General features: G+C 32.8%; 1 protein-coding gene across 1 annotated transcript in view; it reads left to right on the forward strand.

The window, feature by feature from the left end:
• The first annotated feature begins 7,339 nt into the window (after positions 1 to 7,339).
• LOC145270614 (uncharacterized) overlaps positions 7,340 to 24,104 on the forward strand; it is a 47,975-nt gene continuing 31,210 nt past the window's right edge. The window contains exon 1 of the mRNA XM_080126244.1: positions 7,340 to 7,458. The gene's annotated coding sequence lies outside the window, so the exon portion shown is untranslated. The remainder of the gene's footprint in view (positions 7,459 to 24,104) is intronic.

Consider the following 24,104-nt stretch of genomic DNA (forward strand, 5'->3'; position numbering starts at 1 on the left):
TACATCAAGTCTGTTGCCAAGGTCGCTGGAAAGATGGTGGGATCCTTCTACCGCTCCAGAAGATATCTCACTACTGATGCAATTCTCTATCTATATAAAAGCCAAGTACGGCCAAGGATGGAATACTGCTGCCATATCTGGGCAGGAGCTGCCAAAAACAGCCTATCATGCCTTGACAGAGTACAAAATAGACTTCGTGGTTTAGTGGGGGATGCCCTTTTCTCTACCCTGCAACCTCTCTTCCACAGAAGAGACGTTGCGAGCCTATCCTTGTTTTATCGTTATTTTCATGGCAGGTGCTCGTCTGAACTCCAGTCCCTGGTCCCCCCTCGCCAATCTTTCACGAAAAACACCCGTCTGGCTGAGTCCGCTGTGGGAAATTTTCCCCACTCTATATCTGTGCCTGGATCAAGACGTGGATTTCATGAGCAAAGCTTCTTTCTTGGGGCCGGCTGCACGCCTGTGGAACTCTGTTCCGTCTGCCTGCTTCCCTCCGGACTACAACTTGGATGTCAAGGTGTAGTAAGGAACCACGAAAAATGTTTTAAAAAGTGGTAGTAGTGTGAAAGGAGTAATCATAACAACAGGAGGCAGCCCGAATGGATAAAGGTGTTTTTTAAAAAAAATTGTAGTAGACAGGCGGGTTCGCAAAGAAGGAAAAGAAGTTGTAAAAAAACATAACATAGTCTTAGTTGATGCATCCATCGTGCAACGAAAAGTTGCGAGTATAGGAAGCGTAGTCAATTGAAAGGATATGATGACTTGCAAAAATGTCGATGAAAAAAAGCGACCCCTCCTTGTAGAAAACTGCTCAATGGAGGGTAAAGCAATTAATGTTTTGGCCAATTTTTCAATATTTGTCGTCTGCAAGTCCGAGCTTAAAAACGATACCAATTTTGTCACGTTCAAATGCGTCTGTCGGAAGTTTTTTGAGACATATAAACACACACGCATTTTGCTTTTTATATATTAGAGTAGCGGGGTGCTTGGCATTGCCGGGGTGTGTGTAGGTGTTAAAGAAAAAAAGTTTTGGTAGGGAGGTAGGCTCGAATCTGAAGTCTTGGAGCACAGGCAGAAAAAAGTGACACATTACCGCGCAGAGAAGTGAGAATGGTTGAAATTAAACGGTAATCAAAGCAGGTGATTAAACGAATGTTAACGTTTTCTAGGTCAAACATCACGCCATAGTAGTAGAGAAACAGTACCCCCCTCCGAAGAAAAATGTTGCCGAACATACAAAAAGAAAATGCACACAAACAATCTTATCTTAGGTTGAGCATATTGGCAAGTGATATACAAACTGCCATTAGCATATTAAGCATCACTCTTTCTGTAAACAAATCGAGCTGAGGCATTTGGACGATGGCAAAACATCGTTAATTCATTACCCACACAACACCAGCCATATAGAGTAATGGTGAGAAGCCTTGACTGTCATTTGGGCGGTCGGGTTTCGATCCTGGTTTGAGGCAGTTGCGTGTCTAGCTGCACTGATGAGCTGTACTTCATGTGGATGACTATGTGTGTGTGTGTGTGTGAGTGTGTGTGTGTGTGTGTATTATCAGAAATACACGAATATTTCGAAATTCATTAAATTAGAAATAGTTTACTGATAAAACAGCAGAGTTAAGTTCCAAGATTAACTCTTAAACAGTCTTTTCAATTTAAGAAAACATTCTTTTTCAAATATAAATAAATTAATTACAGTGTTTCAATAAAAAATGTCTTAAATAAATTACAACGATTTTTTTTTTTTTTTAATAGTTGTCTATTTTGCATGTATTATGTTTTAGTTTTCCTTCTTTTTTTCTTACATTTCCTTCAACAGTTATTTCCCTTGGCCGGACATTTTTCTTATAGAGTTTCCCCTGATTCGACACCGGCAGGTTGACCGGTGTTTTGTTCCCTAATTCCCTAGTCAGCAGCCTTTCTAGCACACATGTCGCCGTCTTTTATCTTCTGTATCGCCGTTTTAAGCCATCTCCGGTAAGAAACATTATATACCTCCTTCTTAAAGACACTTTTTAATACTTTTAACGTTATTTTTTTATATATATATTATTTCATCTTAACTCCGAACTTTGTTTATTTTCTTTACCCACATGTCAGACCCCCTTACTTTTAACTGTATTATTCATTTCCATACGCATACGATTCCCCATTTAGACCTTTATAACTTCTCGATTCTTATTTCTTTCTCTTTGCGTTCTCAACAATGTTTTTTTTTTTAATTTTTTTCCGTATCCACTCTCAATATGCCTGTATTATTTAAAAAGGTTAAAAATAGAAACAAATCGAACTTATTAAGGAAGATAATAATTTTATCGAACTTACTAGGGGAGATAATAACTTCCGGTGAATGTCAGAAAAATATCAAGTAAATAAAACGTCGTTTAGTAAATCGTTATTTGTATTCTATAGGCACCGCCAAAACTGGGGGGGCAGGTCAGTACTTTTTGACGGACCGTCTTTTTAAAAATCTACCAAAAATCAGGTAATTATCCGATCAATACGAAATTTTCAGCGATTATTAGGAGAAGAATGAACTTTATAACAGTGTACTTATTTTTCATAAAGGATGTTTATATATATATTTTTTTTGCTTACAACCCCCCCCCTTGTTTTGAAGTGGGAACAAATATGCTTAAAATAATCATCTGAGACTGAAATCAACATATTGTGTTGTAAGGGACAGAATTACAGATTAAAAAAAAAAAAAAAAAAAAAATTGTTTGCATACCTTATTTTGACGTCTGAATATCAGAACTTCGAGTGTGTTTAATTATCCCGCTTTTGAGTTTTTAAGTGTGAAATTCGGTGAATATGTTAAGTAAAATAATTAATTTAAGTTAAGCAAAACAAAAAAAATTTTTTTTAATATTTATACGAAAAAAGCTATTTTAAAATTTTTGATAAATAAATTAACAATTTTTTTTTAGCGAGCCGAATAATGCATGACCATTATTAAACAGGGCATGCTTTGAATAATCGATACCAAAAAAAAAAATTCGATAAATATTGTGCCCTTTGTGTTAAAAATAGCATCGTTTTTTTCGATCCCGTTTGAAAACGTTTGCCGCCTTTGACTATGGTGGACCAAACGCGCTGAAATAATTTTTTTTTATTCTGCTTTAAATTGCCCCCCCCCATTTTGGGGAGTCTGGCCCCCACACACATACACATTAAAAACCAAACGCATACAAATGGTCACCCATCTGGTACTGGCCAGCCTCAGCTTAATAATACATTGAAATTTTCGTCACTGAAAAATAAGTTTTTTTTGGCCTGTTTGGTCTTCCATAGTTTGCTTTTTATCAGACGAAAACGTAAACAGAGTCGATCTGAACTCTACGTCAACGCGAATATCTGGTTACCTATATGAATAAGTGGAATTATTTGAAATTCAGGTACTTATATTATAATATTTTTGCATATTCTCTTAGAAAATCATCCTAAATCTTAGTTAGACAATAAATAAATTAATTAATTATTTCAAAAACCCTTTTTTTTAAATATTTAAGTACGTTTTTTGTGCAAGACAAAAAATGTCAATTGTTAACTTTTTGGGAAAATTTAACATTTAAAGTTGAATTAAAAATAGTAGAAAAAGTTTTACATTATTCTGTTTTCTATATGATAAAATTCAGGGTTTTATCTTTCTGGAAAAAAAAAGTTACTCAGAAATAATGGATTTTAATAAACGTTATTTCGTTTTAAAAAACAACAACAACTTTATTTTGCGGCCATTTTTGGCGGTGCCTAATTCTAAACTAAATATTTTATCGTGGTTTATTTTTTGTTTTTGTCATTTCATTTAACTTAATATGAAAATGGATAATAAACTTTAAAATACCAATTATTTAATGAATTTTATTATTTCTTTTTCTTTAAAAACTCAGTTTTATTTTGATATTGTGTTCAGTGACATCGATATGATGACTAAAATCGCAAATTATTGTCTTTTTAAATTCAATAGCTCAAAAATTACAAAGTTTTAGAAAAAATATTTTGTGTTGTAATTTTTTATGTTATTTTGCAACTTTCTTGGATTTTTTTTCGCCAAATTCAAAAATCGACGTATCCTTTAAAATTGTAAGAAATAAAAACAAATGACGCGTGAATGTCCGTTTGCTTTTTTTTTTAAATATAAAATGAAACATTGTAGATGTTGACAATAAAATGAAACATTGTAGATGTCAAAAATTAAAAATAAAACGTTGTAGATGTTGACAATTAAAAATAAAACATTGTAGATGTAAACACTTAAAAATAAAACATTGTAGATGTAAACACTTAAAAATAAAACATTGTAGATGTAAACACTTAAAAATAAAACATTGTAGATGTAAACACTTAAAAATAAAACATTGTAGATGTAAACACTTAAAAATAAAACATTGTAGATATAAACACATAAAAATAAAGCATTGTAGATGTAAACAATTAAAAATAAAACATTGTAGATGTAAACACTTAAAAATAAAACATTGTAGATGTAAACACATAAAAATAAAACATTGTAGATGTAAACACATAAAAATAAAACATTGTAGATGTCAACAATTAAAAATAAAACATTGTAGATGTCAACAATTAAAAATAAAACATTGTAGATGTCAACAATAAAATAAAATATTATAGATGTAAACAATTCCAAATACAACATTGTAGATGTCAACGATTAAAAATAAAATATTGTAGATGTCAAGAATTAAAAATAAAACATTGTAGGAATAAACAATTAAAAATAAAATACGGTAGATGATATCAATTAAAAATAAAACATTCTAGATGTCAACAATTAAAAATAAAACATTGTAGAAATAAACAATTAAAAATAAAAATTATTATAGATGTCAACAATTAAAAATAAAACATTGTAGATGTGAAGAATTAAACATGAAACATTGTAGATGTCAACAATTTAAAAAAAGCATTGTAGATGTCACAAATTAAAAATAAAACATTGTAGATGTCAACAATTTAAAATAAAACATTGTAGATGTCACAAATTAAAAATAATACATTGTAGATGTCAACAATCAAAAATAAAACATTGTAGATGCTATAATTAAAAATAAAACATTGTAGATGCTATAATTAAAAATAAAAAAAATTGTAGATGTCAACAATTAAAAATAAAACACTGTAGATGCTATAATTAAAAATAAAACATTGTAGATGCTATCATTTAAAACTAAAACATTGTAGATGTCAACAATTTAAAAGTAAAACATTGTAGATGTCAACAATTTAAAATAAAACATTGTAGATGTCAACAATTTAAAATAAAACATTGTAGATGTCAACAATTTAAAATAAAACATTGTAGATGTCAACAATTTAAAAAAAGCATTGTAGATGTCAACAATTTAAAATAAAGCATTGTAGATGTCAACAATCAAAAATAAAACATCGTAGATGCTATAATTAAAAATAAAACATTGTAGATGCTATAATTAATAATAAAAAAATTGTAGATGTCAACAGTAAAAAATAAAACATTGTAGATGCTATAATTAAAAATAAAACATTGTAGATGCTATCATTTAAAACTAAAACATTGTAGATGTCAACAATTTAAAGTAAAACATTGTAGATGTCAACAATTTAAAATAAAACATTGTAGATGTCAATAATTAAAAATAAAACATTGTAGATGTCAACAATTTAAAAAAAGCATTGTAGATGTCAACAATTTAAAAGAAAGCATTTTAGATGTCAACAATCAAAAATAAAACATTGTAGATGCTATAATTAAAAATAAAACATTGTAGATGCTATAATTAATAATAAAAAAATTGTAGATGTCAACAATCAAAAATAAAACATTGTAGATGCTATAATTAAAAATAAAACATTGTAGATGCTATAATTAAAAATAAAACATTGTAGAAATAAACAATTAAAAATAAAAATTATTATAGATGTCAACAATTAAAAATAAAACATTGTATATTTGAAGAATTAAACATGAAACATTGTAGATGTCAACAATTTAAAATAAAACATTGTAGATGTCACAAATTAAAAATAAATCATTGTAGATGTCAAACATTAAAAAATAACGCATTGTAGATGTCAACAATCAAAAATAAACCATTGTAGATGCTATAATTAAAAATAAAACATTGTAGATGCTATCATTTAAAACTAAAACATTGTAGATGTCAACAATTAAAAGTAAAACATTGCAGATGTCAACAATTTAAAATAAAACATTGTAGATGTCAACAATTTTAAATAAAACATTGTAGATGTCAACAATTTAAAATAAAACATTGTAGATGTCAACAATTTAAAATAAACCATTGTAGATGTCAACAATTAAAAATAAAACATCGTAGATGCTATAATTAAAAATAAAACATCGTAGATGCTATAATTAAAAATAAAACATTGTAGATGCTATAATTAATAATAAAAAAATTGTAGATGTCAACAATCAAAAATAAAACATTGTAGATGCTATAATTAAAAATAAAACATTGTAGATGCTATAATTAAAAATAAAAAAAATTGTAGATGTCAACAATAAAAAAATAAAACATTGTAGATGCTATAATTAAAAATAAAACATTGTAGATGCTATCATTTAAAACTAAAACATTGTAGATGTCAACAATTAAAAGTAAAACATTGTAGATGTCAACAATTTAAAATAAAACATTGTAGATGTCAACAATTTAAAATAAAACATTGTAGATGTCAACAATCAAAAATAAAGCATTGTAGATGTCAACAATCGAAAATAAAACATTGTAGATGCTATAATAAAAAATAAAAAATTGTAGATGTCAACAATTAAAACTAAAACATTATAGACGTCAACAATTAACATAAAACATTGTAGATGTCAACAATTTAAAATATGGTTTTGTTTCCAGTAGATGGAACTGTCGGTCGCAGCAGAGTAGATTTTTTTTATCGTGCACACATACAACATGGAGGCCAGTGAATTACAGTGCATAATACACATCTTTATATCTCATATATAATTTTTTATTTGTATTTTTTTTAATTTTATCTTTAAAACATGATGAAAAATAATCAGAAATGCATAAAAAAATATGATAATCTGGAAAAAAATTTTTTAATACAATATGGTGGTTTTCAAAACTCTGTTTCCCTATGATTTTCTGCCATTAAATTGCACATACCATGCTACGAATTAAAAAATTAATAAGGATGAAACTTGTAATCTGTTCTCTCATGTAAATATTAAAATGTTAAATAAAATAATACTATTTTTATCCATGATATTCACCAAATAGATCGACTCTATTTCGAAATGAATTCTTTTTTATTTTTCTTCTTCAATTTTGTTTTCTGCGAACTTGCTCTTCCGTTCGTCATCTTGAATGTTAAGTTGAGCTTGTAAAGTCAGTCACATTTGAAAAATCGTTTCCTTTATAAAAGCAGATAAAGTTAATCGAAAACAGATTATAAAACAAAAACGTAAGTATTACTACATTAATTTAGTATCGATTTTTGCGCATTTGCAGAATTCGCTAAAACGTAAGGGAGATAACTACATTTACTAAGTGAATAATCCTAATGAAAATGTTGATTTTATCGTTGAACATTTTTCGCTGTCAATTTTTTTCTATTCAATACTGACTTAAACATAAAAAAATAATTTTCTGAATTTTAAATATTTTTAAGTTATGTTTTTGTTTACCAAAGACAAAAAGAAAAAAAAACTATAAATCCTAAATGTTTTTTATATTGTTTAATGGTTTTTGCTTTCATCTTTTTTCAATTTTCTCAGTGGATTATTATTATTAAACTGTTATTATATTTTCAATAATTAAACATAAAAAACAATGATCAATGTCTACAATTTGACGTAAAGCAAAAAAAAAAAAAATTAAAAAATCCGAAAAATCTTTGCAATGAATTTTTTTTTTCGGGTGTTCTGAAAACGAATATATACTTCAAAGGTGACGCAGAGAATTAGATTTCATAATATGAGGAAATTATTTTTTCCAAAAGTGGGGATCATTTTTATATAAATTTAATGTAAAATGAGCGGTACCAGTGCACTTATTGATCCATGCTGAAATAATAATATTATTTTTAGAAAGCCTTCTTAACATTGGGAAAGGAGGGTGTTTAGTATTTATTCTGTACTTTAAACTTATAATTTAATAAAAAAACAGATATCATAAAACTTTATTTGAACTTGAAAATGTTATTGAAAGAATCTGTAATCTATAAAACATTAGAGTAATGTTTGGAAGTGGTTCGGCGCTCCAGAAACGTGTGTGTCAAGTGGTTTATGGAAAAATCATGACAAAGCTATTCCATATAAATGTGGAAAATTATACAAATGTGAGCCATGTCATTTACTAACAGTAAGGCGAGGAAAACATTGGAGAGATTTAAAAATCAGTTATGGCAGAATATATATATGGATGTAAAAAGGAAACCATCTAGTCTTATGGGATGAAGTAAAAATTATAAATAGAGAAGAAGAATGAAGAGTAATCTGGCTTAAGGAAACCGTATATATTCTGGGTGATGATCAATTACTAAGCCTAGTAAATATTTTACATGATTTGGGAAAAATTAATTATAAATAATATAGTAATAAGTAGTGAAAAGTATCTATGGTGATGCGAAAAAGAAAGTCCGCCCTTCTCCTTTTTCAAAAATTGCAAATTTAAGCTAAATTGCATGTAACTGTTTAAAAAACCTTATACCTCATTTTATTTACCTTTTGTTCCTCTATAATGTTACCTGTTCATGTTTGACTTTTGATTGGAGTATTTTAGTGTTCATATCAATTTAGAAAATTATAAAATCAAGAAGGCAAAAACTGCAGTAAAAAATGAGCTTTAACTTAGCTTTAAATATTTACTTTTTAGGCATTAAAACATCTCTAATGGTAGGAGTATCGTAGTGTTCTTATCAACGTAAAAAATAACAAAATCAAGAATGCAAAAGCTCTGCAGCAAAAAATGAGCTTTAACTTAGCTTAAAATATCTACCTTTTAGGCAACGAAGCATTTCTAATGGTAATTGTTGTTCCAGGTAATACAAGGTTACATTTAGTCCATATGCTTCGACTTTCTCTTTGTGATCTCCACCTTTCTGGTTTATCTAATAAAGTAATCGGCATTGATCCTAGATGCACAGTTGCAAGGTGCTAGAGGATCAGTTTTGGTGTGAACGTTATTAGTGCCAATGGTCCAGGGCCTATATTTCGCTTGCAAGATCCAATTAATTCGCCAAAGTACATTAATATGTTGACTGAGCATTTTCTACACTACTTTGGCTGGAATTTTGATAATAATACCATCTTCATGCAGGATAATGCTCCATTCACCCAGCTGGCAATGTTAAGATGTTCCTTGAAGAGAATGGTATTCCCTGTTTTTATTGGCCTGCAGAATCTCAAGACCTCAATCCTATCGAAAATGTATGGCATTACATCAAGCATCAGTAACACAATGATGAAATTTTTTAAATCTGAAAGAACTTATATTAAGTCGATATTAAATCTGAGAGACTTATATTAAGTAGATATTAAAAAGTTCCTCGTACCTAATATATTTTTCTAACCTCTTTATCTCTGGCCTTTTTTTACCTTTCCTTTCTTTAATGGAGAGTAGATAATGCACTCTGGATGTGTTATCAGCAGCTCCAGTAACTCTCACTTCTCCTTATTTGTCCTTCAGTCCTCATTTCCAATGAGTGATTTTTCTGATAAAGGGTGAAGAAGAAATTGCTTTCTAGGTCTGAGGTGTCAGAAATTTACTGTATTTATGGCTATCCTTGTAGCCATGTCAGTAGTAGGGGTGCTGGAGGTAAACATTTCATCTGATGTTATCTGCCTGATAGTCAGGGACCCGAACCTTGGATTAACCACTAAGGAGGCTGTCCTATCAGCAGGCACAAAGTACTGGGGCTGCTGTATTGCCATTTGGTGAATAGATTCTGAACCATGCAGTAGTTTCTGGTGGGGTCTCTCAATGCCATATTAGTGGGTAATTGTTACGGCTTAACCTTATGTGCTACAAAAATGTCCTGTATTTTTCTCTTACTTTCCCTTTCTAACCTGCTCTAACCAAGTCTGTGGACCTGATCCACAAATCACAAAACCTAAACATGAATTATCTCCAGAAACAAACATGAACAAACCTAGAACCCCATCCTCCAATATAGACCACTACTACTATTTCTCCTCTAACATTAGGGGTCTACATTCCAATCTTCCAGAGATTGAAACCCATTTGCAAGAGACGAAACTGGACATATTTTTCCTTAGCGAAACTGGCATAGGGCTAATCACTTCACTAGATGAATTCATAATTAATAGATACTCTAACTTAACATTTAAATCTGACCCCCAAGATCGCCATGGGCATAGAATATGTACCTACATTAAAGATGGCTTTCAATGTTGTAGGGATATCTCAAGAGTTGATCCTATTTTACCTTATATGTGCTTCCGGGTTGCACTTGCTTACACCACTGCATTTATATTTGCCCTCTATCACCCCCACAACAGCAGCGTTACTATCTTTAAGAACATATCTGAGAAAATTGACCACATCCTGTCTGCTCATCCTTCGGCTAACATTAACATCTGGAATGGCTGACCCACTCAAACAAAACAGATATTGAGGGGTGGTTCTGTTATGACTTCTCCATTGCCTATGACCTCACTTGGATTGTTCATGAACCGACCGATGTGCCCGATACTACCAGTCAGTATGCAAGCCTCCTAGCCCTTTTTCTCACAACTTCCCCTGAGCTATGTTCATGTTCCATTCTATCTCCTCTGAGATCTTCTAACCACTCGGCTGTATCAGTTTAGATAAAAATGAAATGTAATAAGTCTTCAGACGTACCTCTCCACCGAACAGTATATCGATACTCTATGGCTGACTGGGATAGCTTCTGTACATTTATATCTGATTTACTTCTGCATTCCATGTTTAAAAGGGATGTGTCCTCTCTAGTATCAGACCTGACTGAATGGTTAATTGTAGGTATAGACCGATTCATACCATCCAAAATATTCCAACAAAAACCTAACAGCCAGCCATGGTTTTCCCCAGAATGTGCTGCTGCAATTGCGCACAGAAATCAGTTTTTCCAGAGCTACCAACATAATAGATGTACTGAGACTAAAGCTGCTTTCATGACTGCCGACAACCACTGTAAAAGAGTAATAAAAAATGCAAAAGGGCTATATGCTCAGTCCATTAAATCCAAAGTAGCTGAGCAGCGGCTTGGTTCCCACCAGTTTTGGCAAATAGCAAACAGGATCCTGAACAGATGCATGCGTTCTATCCCAACCATCATCAATGAGGTCATCTTGTCAGCATCAGACAAAGCCAAACTATTTGCCAAGAACTTTGCAGCTAATTCTACCCTATGCAATGAAGGTGATCAACTCTCCGTATTTCCTCCTATAACAGACAACACGCTATGCAACATACAAATCTTTGTGTGTGATGTCGCCAAGCTGATCAAGAACCTTGATTCCAGTAAAGCAACTGGCCCTGACGGCATTCCAATTATAATGTTGAAAAAGCTTCAACCAGAACTTGCCCCATGCTTACAAAACTGTTTAAGCGTTGTCTTTGGAGAAGTGCTTCCCAACACCCTGGAAAACCTCATCAGTATGCCCTGTATTTAAGAATTCAGGTGATAAGTTATCTCCCTCTCAGTATAGACCAATAAGTCTCCTGTTAGTCGTGGGTAAGCTGCTGGAATCCATATAAATAAAGAAGTAGTCGACCACCTCAGCAGAAATAACCTTCTTGGTGACATGCAAAATGGTTTCCGTTCTGCTAGATCTACAGCAGATGTGCTAACGGTTATAGCTCATAGGATTAGTGAATCTCTCGACAAAAGCTTCCTTTCTAGGGAAATTGCTCTTGATATATCAAAGGCCATTGATAAGGTATGGCATAAAGGCCTATTTCACGAGATTTCCAGCTACGGTATAACTGGAAAGGTTTTCTCAATTATTAAGTGATTTCTCTCTGATAAGCTCATAAGAGTAGTGGTTGATACGCAGAAATCAGAAGCCCACAGTAATAATGCTTGTGTCCCCCAAGGGTCCCTCCTGGGCCCAACTCTCTTCCTGATCTACATCAATGATCTCCCAAAACACATACTTAAATCATTTGTTGATATCTATGCTCTATGACACGACCATCTATGGCAACACATCAAAGGCCGTAAATGACAAAGTTCTCTCAGATTCTCTCTCCTCTGATCTTGAGTGCATGGTACAATGGAGGAAGAGGTGGTTGTTTACATTTAATCCATCTAAAATCAAGCTTCTATCTTTACATAATCAACGCTCTGATCCCCATCTGGTATCAGTTGAAATAGATGGCTCTCCTCTTGGGGAGGCACCATGTGTTGACAAGCTTCTGGGATTGACATTTTTCCTGATCTGAAATGGAACATGTACATCAAATCTGTTGCCAAGGTCGCTGGAAAAATGGTGGGATCCTTCTACTGCTCCAGTAGATATCTCACTGCTGATGCAATTCTCTATCCAAGTACGTCCAAGGATGGAGTACTGCTGCCACATCTGGACCGGAGCTGCTAAAAACAGCCTATCCTGTCTTGACACAGTACAAAATAGACTTTGTAGCCTAGTGGGGAATACCCTTGTCTCTTCCCTGCAACCTCTCTCCCACAGAAGGGACGTTGTGAGCTTGTCTTTCTTTTATCATTATGTCCATAGGAAGTGCTTGTCTGAGCTTAAATCTCTGGTCTCCCTTGCCCATCTTTCACAAAAAGCACCCGTCTATCTGAAACCACGGTCAGTAATTTTCCCCACTCTTTACCTGCCTAAATCAAAACGTAGATTGCATGAACAAAGCTTCTTTCTTAGAAGTGCACGCCCGTGAAACTCTCTTCCGTTCGCCTGTTTCCCACCTGACTAAAACTTTGATGTCTACAAGTCCAACATAAGCAAGTTCCTGATAAACCACTCCATTAAGTAAGACACTTTATCAGATCTCCATTACTAACAAATATTACAATATTGTCCCAAATGCAATGACTCTTATTCCCAAATGGCCTCTGGCCGTTGATAAGTGGTTACTTCCATGTAAAAAAAAGGAAAAAAAATGTTTAAATAGTGCAGCTCAGTAACTAACACTAGCACCAAATGAGCACCCACTTTCAGGCCACACAGTGATAAGTTTTTTGCTTGGGGGCTGCCTGAAAGCCGTTTTGCTAAATTTTTATTTACTTTCAACCTTAACAATCACCTTTAACATGATGATTTCTATAAGTTTTTTGTATGCTGAAAACGAATATCCCATTAAACTTTGTCACAAACCAATTATTTTTCGAATATTTCACAATGTAAAGAATTGCCCACTACTGATAACATAAGGAATTACACTGCATATGCAAAAATATGCATATGCTTGCACATACAGAAATGGTCACCATTAATAACATAAGGAATGCCACATATCTGTATACAGATTTTTCTCTTTTTTCTGTACTTTAATGTTCTCGGGCTTTAATAAAAGAGGAAATTAGAAAAACACTCACTAGGTGGTCATAAAGTGGGTGCTCATTTTACGTTAAATCTATAATGAAAAGTGATACACCACTTTTTAAACAGTACATTTTTCATATCATGAAAACTATCTCTCTGCGCCATTGTTAAAGCATATATTAATTTTCAGCACCCCCGAAAACGTATAAAAGTGGTAATCATGAAAGCTTTTTTTTGTGTGTGTGGGGGGGGTAAAGATTTTAGACATTGACCAGAACAACTTCTTTATAGGTCACAATGATAAAAAATGAATTCTTTAAAATGATTTTCACTAAAAAAACAAAATTCTGGACGCATGCATGGAAGTGGTATGCTCCTGTGTCACTAATCTACCAGATTATCAAAAAAAATGTCAATATTTACAATTTTTAAGTTATTCTCTGTTTCAATGCAAAGTTCTAGTCAATCGATCCCCCATTTTTGAAACATCGACTTTAAAGCCAATTTTGAGAGTTTACCCTTTTTTTAGTCTTTTTTATATTTAGTTGTTGTTTTCTCCTTTTTTAATTAAATGTTTTTATTCTAATCGATTGGTTTCCATATAAGGGATCGATGTATCAGAAACTGTATACACACATAAGTATACCAAAGAGTTTTCCTGTTAATTTATTAGGAAATGCAGTTATCAAATATCCTGTTCGTTTGTTTAAAGAATGCTGATAATTAAAGAAACTTATTATGTTGAATTTTTAAGTTCTCTCAAAAATACATTCAACACACCTTTCAAATAACTTTGATTCAATTAAAAAAATAATTATGATTTTTAAACAAATTATGATATTACGGTTCTGAATTTTTAGATGAGGAATGATTCTTTGTATTATTAGATTATTGAGACTACTGTTCTCATCTTGAGTTTTATTTATTGTGCAAACATTGTAAAAATAACATTTAAGATGAGAACAATAGCAAAACACAACAATTTTCTTTTTTTCTTTACATGTTTTGTTCTTCCTTTACATAATTATTTACCGGATTGTGATAGTACACTTTAACTTTAATTGTACTTTCAAAAGTAAAGGTGACATAAAATTAAATTATTTTGTATTTTGGGGACATTAACTGTGATAGATGAAAAGTAAGTTATTATAAATGGGGCTTTCATATTATGAATTTGTGTATGGAAAATCGTTACTTGGCTAGCATGTGTATGTGTGCTTCAACGGATTAGTCATGTAACAAAAAAGAAAGGAAAGAAGAAAGAAAGCCTAAAATGGTTGACGGTCACTTGTGCAATGCAGATTGTTTCTATTCTTAAAAAAAACGCACTAAAAAATGTACTAAAAAAGACATCATTTCTCGGATTAGCATGAGAAGAAGCTGATCATTTTCTGACATGTCCAAAATCATCAAAATGGTTTCTGGTTTCCTCGCAACAAAAAAATTCTCCTCAAATCATGAAAAACAAACAAAACTTCTTTGTCTTTCCTCACAGCCAACTTTATGCCTGCATAGGTTAAATGGCTTTCTTCCAAAAGGAGGAACAAGAGGAGAGAAAATTAAGAATATGTAATCAAAAATACAAATTGACCAATTCTCTTCGGTTCTAATTAAAATATATGACTACTTTTACAAAACTTTTACATTGACACCCATTATAGGTATTGGTGGCCAGTCCTAGCGTGATATGATCACTGTTAAAATGGGTCAATTTTCTATGCGATATGCTATTGATATTCTTGGCCAACTCAATATCACTCAGATCAGCTCGTATGAATGAGAAAGGCTTGATTGGCGGCTTTTGAGTGTTAGTATATTTGGAAACATATCCGAGCCAACTCGAGTTGACTTTAAAGGATGTCATGTCGAGGAACTTGCTTTATATTAAGTTTAGGTGCACGTTATTTATGGTTTTCTCTGTGATCCTTCCAAACTGATGTCTGTCACCTTATTGACACTTTCAAAACTAAGTTAAACAAGAATGATGGAAGTCAGAAGAGATTTATTCACTTTAATGTTCGTTCAAATGACTGAGCAGTAATCCCTTAATTATCATTTTCATACATTACATTTATATAAAAACTTCTCACCTCACCATGAAAAGATATATTCTTTTAAAAACAGAATATATATATATATATATATATATATATATATATATATATATATATATATATATATATATATATATCAATGGTATGTTAGACTCCTCGTCCAGCCTTTCCCATTGATGTCAACTCCATCATATTGGGATATCAGCTTGTTCCATGGCTGAATCGCTATCCGACTCAGAGCAGCCAATGCAGCCTTTTTAACGGTCTTTCACATTCCTTGATTGATGATCTTTAATATAAGATGAAAATCTACGAACTTTGTTTTCTCATTCGACATCTCTATAAGTTTTTCTTAGCTTTTGCAATGTTGTTCCTTACCAATATAAAAGCAAACGATCGATGCATCTCTTGTAGAGCGATCTCGTGTTGCTCATCACACTAGTATACTTTACAAGGCATTAATATATTATGTAATGGCAAGATCATGTATCTATTGAAAAGCATGGTGAGAATTTCGTCATTTCACTCACATTGAATCTGACAGCCACCAACATTTGGTTTATGTTCTCAACTTTTCACTAAAACATTTTACTTTGCCGTTAGTTTGTGGTGATTAAATGATGTGCTCACATGATGTATGTTAAGGTCCTACAATGCCTTCTTCGTCACTTTGTTAACATTTTTGGACCCATTTTCTGTTAACAACTGGAGTGGTGCCCCGAATCTGGGAAAATTTCATCCAACAGCAGATGAACCACTGTTTCAGCCTTTTTGTAAGAGATTGTAAAACCCTTCGGCAAACCACTATACATATCGATGAACATCACTATGCATTGGTTACACAAAACTGTAAAGTAGGGGCCAGAAATATCCATTATCAGTTTTGCAAAAGGAAAAGGAAGCAGATTGTTCTCCTGCATTCAAGGTTATTGCTTGTTTATTTTTCTAGTCTGGCATGGAATACGTATTCATTCACTTCCTTAAATAAGCATCGTCAGAAATATTTTTGCTTGTATAATGTAAATTATATATATATATATATATATATATATATATATATATATATATATATATATATATATTGTGACCATATGCTGCAGTACATATAATTGTCCAAAATTGTTCATCGTCTGCAAGAATAATACAGAATCTCGTTCATCACCATCAACGTTTTTATTCCATTTTAGACGATTTACCGTTCTTCATCTGCATCTTTAAATCTAAAAATGTCCTCATTATTAATTAATTAAATCAAAACCCAATAACATATGATGTTTATGCGATACTAACGAGTATTTAACCTTCTTAACTATCAAGTAATCCGTACCCTCTATTTCTACTAGGGAACGTCATCGTCTCTGCTCAAATCAACGGTGCATAAGAAAAGATCCACACAAACATTTTTCTTCTCTTTCAAAGCCCACCACTGCATTTTCCTATTCTGTACAGGCGAGTTTAATATTAATATTGAATAAATATTCTAAAGGTATGTTATTTGTATAGATAGTGACCTTCATACTATGAAAATATTTATTCAACTTATTAAGGACATAGTGTATCGTGTAATTATTATGTGTATCGTGTATGCTTCTTTTTCTATAGTCGACCATCTTGTCTGCATATCACTAAGTTTATGGGATAAGAATAAATTAGTTCTTCAACCTCTCTGTTCCCTCTGATCTGTGTACAGTCTGTGGTCTTTTTCAGGATTGGGATAAGCCAGTATAACAATATCTGCGAACTCCATTTTTATGCTGACTGTCTACCCTCTTGGGGATTTAATTCTTTTGTTCATCAATCATAATAATCACAGTAATGTTATAAGCCATTATACACTTAGCTATGTGGCAAGCTGTTCTCCAGGTGATTGGTTGGTATTGTTCATTATAAGCAATCAAAACTTACAACAATTTCTAAAATGTATGCTGATGCTGGTGTTTTAAAATAATTTTCTGTGCTGACCTAACTATTGATTAAATATAATTATTTCAGAGCTACATTCTCGTCAAATACTCTTATCATTACTAAACCGAAGTACATCCTCACCTCATTATTCTTAAGTCACTAATGGTTTAGTATCACATATTTATTACTGACACTTCTGCTCCTCTATAATTTTACCCTCAATTCTAATCAATTCTATGTGCATTTGTACGCCCTTGTTCAGTAACACATAATTATCTACCTAGATTTTCTCTTACTTTCGTTTTAAATTCTAGTCCTCTAATCTCTACTTTGTTTCCTCTTTTATGCCTGTCTCCATATGTTGGCGACTAGAATCTGCCGTCTCGTATGACAAACCTCAATGGGCTTGTCTTCATACTCCTAGTTTGCGTCAAGCCAGATTTTCCATTTAACTTCTGCTATAGCTTTCTGATAATCCACTTGAAGATCTTGTGTCTCATCACAACCATCTTCACTCCCCCATCTCTTAAACCCTCTAAAAATGGCAGTACCTGTTTCTGACTTGTCTGCTTCTCAAGTCTATCCCACTTTAAGCGTCTTCTGCTAATCTATCTTTTGTATATAGCCCTGTATCCATTTTAACGTACCCTACTGCTGTTTTCAATTCTGAAGTCAGTCCCTGCGCAAAATTTGAAAATAGTGCTGCTTTATTATAGCAATAGTATGCTACTGACGAAAGAACAAGAAAATAAAACAACTCAAAATTATTGTTTGTTAATAAACACGAAAGAGAGAAAAAATTAGCTTAAAATGTTTTGATCACATATATCTGATTCAAAAATGGAATGTCAGATATTGATTTAGTTTTGATTTTCCTCAACTTCACAGGACTCTTCTTTGGCATATATTTACAGTTCGTCCAGCTTCCCTTAATATTTGTTCGAATAACTTGTGAAAACCTTCACCAAATGAAATGTATGTCCTGCTGGCATTGACTATATATACGACCTGCTTTTTGAGCTCACCCTCGACAGCTGTGTCTGTCAAGTAGTTGACCTTACACCACTGAAAATATCAATTATGACAAAATAACCCCATTGTCATGTGCATTTGCTAACAGCTGTCATGCACGTATTGCATGTCTGCACCATCACGCTACGAGGGGCGTGCAATAAGTAATGCCCCTGACCCACTTCGCATGGGAGTATACCAACGAAACTATGCACAGTTATTAGTTTTTCTCTACATAGGAAATACACAGTTATGCATTTCTCCCATCGTTTGATGCAGCTCTGGAGACCGTTTTTGTAGAACACCCAAGGTTGGTCCTCCAACCACAACGTGACTTCAAAAATCAAGGCTGCATCATCTGGGAAACACTTTCCTTTCAAAAACAACTTCATGGCTAGGAAGAGATGAAAGTCAGAGGGTGCAAGGTCAGAAGAATAGGCAGGATGAAGGAGGATTTCATAACCACACGCCTGTGCTTCTGATCTGGCAACATGTGAGTTGTGGACTGGAGGAGGAGGGTATCTTTGCTGATCTTGCCCCGCCTCTTGATTTTGATAGGTTCCCTTTATTTCCTCAAAAGTGAAGCAAAAGAGACTCATGTAATTGTGGTACCCTTTTCCAGGACATTTGTCATCACTACTCCGTCCTGGTCCCAGAAGACTGTGAGCATGACCTTGCCAGTGGAGGGCTGCACCCTTGCCTTTTTTGGAAGTGGTGAGTCCAAGTGCTTCCATTGCATTGACTGGGCTTTGGATATATGTACTAATAACAATACATATCAAAATGAGGTGGACAATTTGAGAGAAACCACTAGAGAGGTAGACACCAAAGTATTCCAGGGTGATTCGACTCTCCAGGAACATGTGCATGTACAGACGCTTATGGAAAAATCATGACTAAGATATTCCATGTAGATGTGGAAAATAATACAAATGTGAACCATGTCATTCACTAACACTAAGATTAGAAAAAACATTGAAAAGCTGTAATATGTGGAAAGATTGATGGAAAAAGGAAATCATTGACCCTTATAGGATGAATTACATATAGATTGAGAAAAACAGTGAAAAGTAATTAATGTCTTAAGAAAGCAAATAAGCTTTAAACCAGCTTAAATATCACCTTTTAGGCAACAAAGCATCTCTAATCATAACTGTTATCATTCCAGGTTATACAATGTAACATCGAGTCCATATGCCTCGATTTCCTCTTAGTGACGGTCAGGAGCTCACTTATCTTCACCTTTCTCGCATATCTAATCGAGAAATTGACCATAGATTGAAATGTGATTCGATAACAGTACGAGTGACTGTGCAAAAGTACAAAAATTGGCAGTGTTTATGATATCGCTATATGTGGTCGTCATGGGGTTACTTCTTACAGGAAGACAATGCTATCTAGATCCGTAGCGTCAGAAACAGATTTGAAACCATTTCCCAAATCCAACAACAGTGCAATCTTGTTCTCTTTCTACAGTTAAGAACTGATTGAAGGAATGAAATTCATGAGTCTCTGTTGACTGGGCATTTTCCACCCTACTTTGGCCGAAATTTAGCCTGCACAATCTCCAGACATCAATCCTATAAAAAACATATGACATTATATCAAGCTACAGCTACATAATGATAAAATTTCAAATCGGGAAGAATGTTGGACAAAAATGAAAGAGAAATATTATACCCCTTTCACCGGAGTATTACTGAAGACTAATTCAAGGAATGGCAAAAGATTGCAGGCTGTCAAATTGCAGAAGGGGTATATTACTAAATATTTACTAGTTCATTGTGTTCCTATTGTATTTGTGTTACAACAATATTCTAAATTATATTAAAATACAATTTTCCATAGTGCAGAGTTTCTTTATGCCTTCTCAATTTAAAGTTAATTTTTTAAATTGACGTGAACACTAGGATACTTCAATTAGAAGTCAAATGTGAACAGGTAAAGTTATAGAGGCATAAAAAATGGCACAAATGAGATATAGATTTTTTAAACTGTTACATTCAATTTAGCTTAAATTTGCAGCTTTTGAAAAAATGATAAGTGCAAACTTTTTATGCCATTATATATATATATATATGTATGTATAGCGATAACATCTAGAAACAAAAATGTTCATAACTTTGTGCTAGGATTCTCTGCTAATGTTCTAAAATTTGTACTAGGTTTTTCTGCTAGGATGCGTGCTACTATGGTTAGAGTACTTAAAAAACATCAATAAAATTGAAAGAAGAATTTTTAATAAGACTTTTTTACCCAGTCATCACTAACAACATGAAAGCATGCTGCACTCATGCACTAAATAAATGGTTCCATTGAGAATTCTGTACATATTTCTTAGACAACATACACCTGAATATGAATAAGCAATCCTCATCTTTAAAATGAAGAAACGTAAAGATTTTTAACTAAATATTTGATATAAGAAACATTAATCTTGTTGACTGACCAGCATTGCACAAAACTATACTGATTTCTTTTTTGAATTTTATTAATAATAGATGTTTTGGATATTTTTAATAAAAATAAACAAAAAAATTCAAGTTAACCACATGAAATATTATTCTTTTAATTTATTTTATATTTTCAGAATTTGCGGCAAAGAAAAGAAAGTAATTAATGGCTAAGAAGGAGCTTTCTTCATTGGTGATTTTAAAATGTTTAAAATAATTATACCTGGTTATCATCATACACTACATTACATATACGTTTGTTAGAATATATCTAACATGTCTGACAAACCACATTCAAGTGAAGTATGTGGTTCTTCTTTTGCACATAAGTCAACTTTGTTGAGTCATATGACAACACATACAGGAGAGAAACCACATTTTTGTGAAGTATGTGGTTCTTCTTTTGTACAGAAGTCACATTTGTTGGATCATATTAAAACACATACAGGAGAGAAACCACATTGTTGTGAAGTATGTGGCTCTTCTTTTGCACAGAAGTCACAGTTGTTGCGTCATATGAAAACCCACACGGGAGAGAAACCACATTCTTGTGAAGTATGTGGTTCTTCTTTTGTACAGAAATCATCTATGTTGGATCATATGAAAACACATACAGGAGAGAAACCACATTCTTGCGACATATGTGGTTCTTCTTTTGCACGGACGTCAACCTTGTTGCGTCATTTGAAAACACATACGGGACAGAAACCACATTCTTGTGAAATATGTGGTTCTTCTTTTGCAAGGAAGTCAAATTTATTGAGGCATATTAGAACACATACAGGAGATAAACCACATTCTTGTGACGTATGTGGTTCTTCTTTTGCACAGAAGTCAACTTTGTTGCGTCATATGAAAACCCACACGGGAGAGAAACCACATTCTTGTGAAGTATGTGGTTCTTCTTTTTTACAGAAGTCAAATTTGTTGGATCATATGAAAACACATACAGGAGATAAACCATATTCTTGTGAAGTATGTGGTTCTTCTTTTGCACGGAAGTCACAGTTGTTGAGTCATGTAAAAACTCATATGGGAGAGAAACCACATTCTTGTGAAGTATGTGGTTCTTTTGCATGGAAGTCACAGTTGTTGTGTCATGTGAAAACACATACAGGAGAGAAACCACATTCTTGTGAAGTATGTGGTTCTTCTTTTGCATGGAAGTCAACTTTGGTGAGTCATATGACAACGCATACGGGATAAAAATATCTCCACTTGAAAAACTAAAAACCTTGATATCCAATGTAGTAGCAAATCTTGGGTATATGTACAATTGGAAATAAGTCATACACTAACCACTATGACTACGGAATTTCTACAGCTATATACCTAGAAAATATGGTTAATAAGCCAGACATAGTTATATGGGACAAGAAGTAGAATATGGCCTAAATGAAGTAATCATTCCTAATGATGCTGGACATAACAGAGCAGTGAGGGAGAAAATACCAATGAATTATGGACGACATAAAAAGAAACTGGAATCTTACAAATGTAGAAATCATACCTCTCATTATAGGATTTACCAGGGCAATAAAAAATATTTCAAAAACTATCTTGCGAATATACTCAGTGAACCAAGTGCAAAATAAATACAAACAATAGCACTTGAAGGGATGGTAAGAATCTTGAAAAGATATTTCGGTTGGAGCAACTAAATTAATGGGAGAATGTTTGGCATCCAGTAGAATGCTCCATTCCCATCAAAAACAAAGTAATTAGAAAATTAAAACAAAAAAACACATTCTTGTTAAGTATATGGCTCTTCTTTTGAAGGGAGGTAAAATGTATAACGTGGATGCTAAAAAGATAAGAAAATTAATGCATTATAATTTGTGTAGTAACAAATCATCGGTACTTGTTCCAGAAAGAACAGTTGGAAATAAGTCATACACCATAAACTATGACTACGAACTTCCTACAGCTACATACCTTGAAAATGTGGCTATTAAGCCTGACATAGTGATATGGGGCAAGAATGGAATGTGGCAAGCCTTGTTGAAGTCAGCATTCCTAATGATGCTGGCTTAAACAGAGCAAAGAAGTAGAAAATAACTAGATACCAAGGACTTATGTACGACATAAAAAGAAATTGGAATCTTACAAATGTAGAAATCATACCTTTCATTATAGGATCACCCAGTCTTATGAAAAGTTTCAGAAACTATCTGGCTAATATATTCCGTTTACTAAGTTCAAAATAAATACAAACAATACCACTTGAAGGAAAGGTTAGAATCTTAAAACGATGTTTCGGTTGGAGCAACTAAATTAATGGGAGAATGTTTGGCATGCAGTAGAATACGCCATCCCCAGCAAAAATTAAGTAATAAGAAAATTAAAACAGAAAAAAACACATTCTTGTTAAGTATAGTGTTTTTCTTTTGAAGGGAGGTAAAATTTATAGCATGGATGCTAAAAAGATAAGAAAATTAAAATTTTTTGCACAGATGTAAGATTTGATGCATTATATGAAGACACATACAAGAAACAGTATCTGATGATCTTCCAATATCCATAGCTCAACATTGTATTGCAACCTTATGAAACGAGCCAGAAGAACAATTTCTTTTACACAAGTGGCCAACTATTTTAATCAAGTATTTTAAAATATGACAGAATTAGGAAACAAGTCTCCTACTGAAATCACCCAAAGGGGTTGTTAAAAATACTCCAGAACTTCCATTACAGAAAATTGGGAAAATGGGCCAAACGATATTGTTACAACTAAGTGCAAGATAAATAAAAACAATAGCACTTGTTTCATCCACAGCAAAAACAAAGTGATAAGAAAATTAAAACAGAAAAACACACTCGTTAAGTTCTTCTTTGAAGGGAGTTAAAATTTATAGCGTGGATGCAAAAAAGATAAGGAAATTAAACTTGTTTTCACAGATGTAAGATTTGATGCATTATATGAAAACACATACAAGAAACAGTATCTGATGATCTTCCAATATCCATATCTCAACATTGTATTGCAGCCTTATGAAACGAGCCAGAACCTCTATCACGCAAGTAGACAACCATTTTAATCAAGACTGTTTTACAAATATTACCGAATTAGGAAACAAGTCTGCTACGGAAATCACCCAAAGGAGTTGTTAAAAATACTCCAGAACTTCAATAGAAAATTGGGAAAATGGGCAAAACAATATTGTGAGAAGTATTTTCTGGATTTATTCGCGC

This window comes from Euprymna scolopes, chromosome 46 (assembly GCF_053919585.1).
Source record: "Euprymna scolopes isolate OS-2025 chromosome 46, ASM5391958v1, whole genome shotgun sequence".
Taxonomy (NCBI): Eukaryota; Metazoa; Mollusca; class Cephalopoda; order Sepiida; family Sepiolidae; genus Euprymna; species Euprymna scolopes.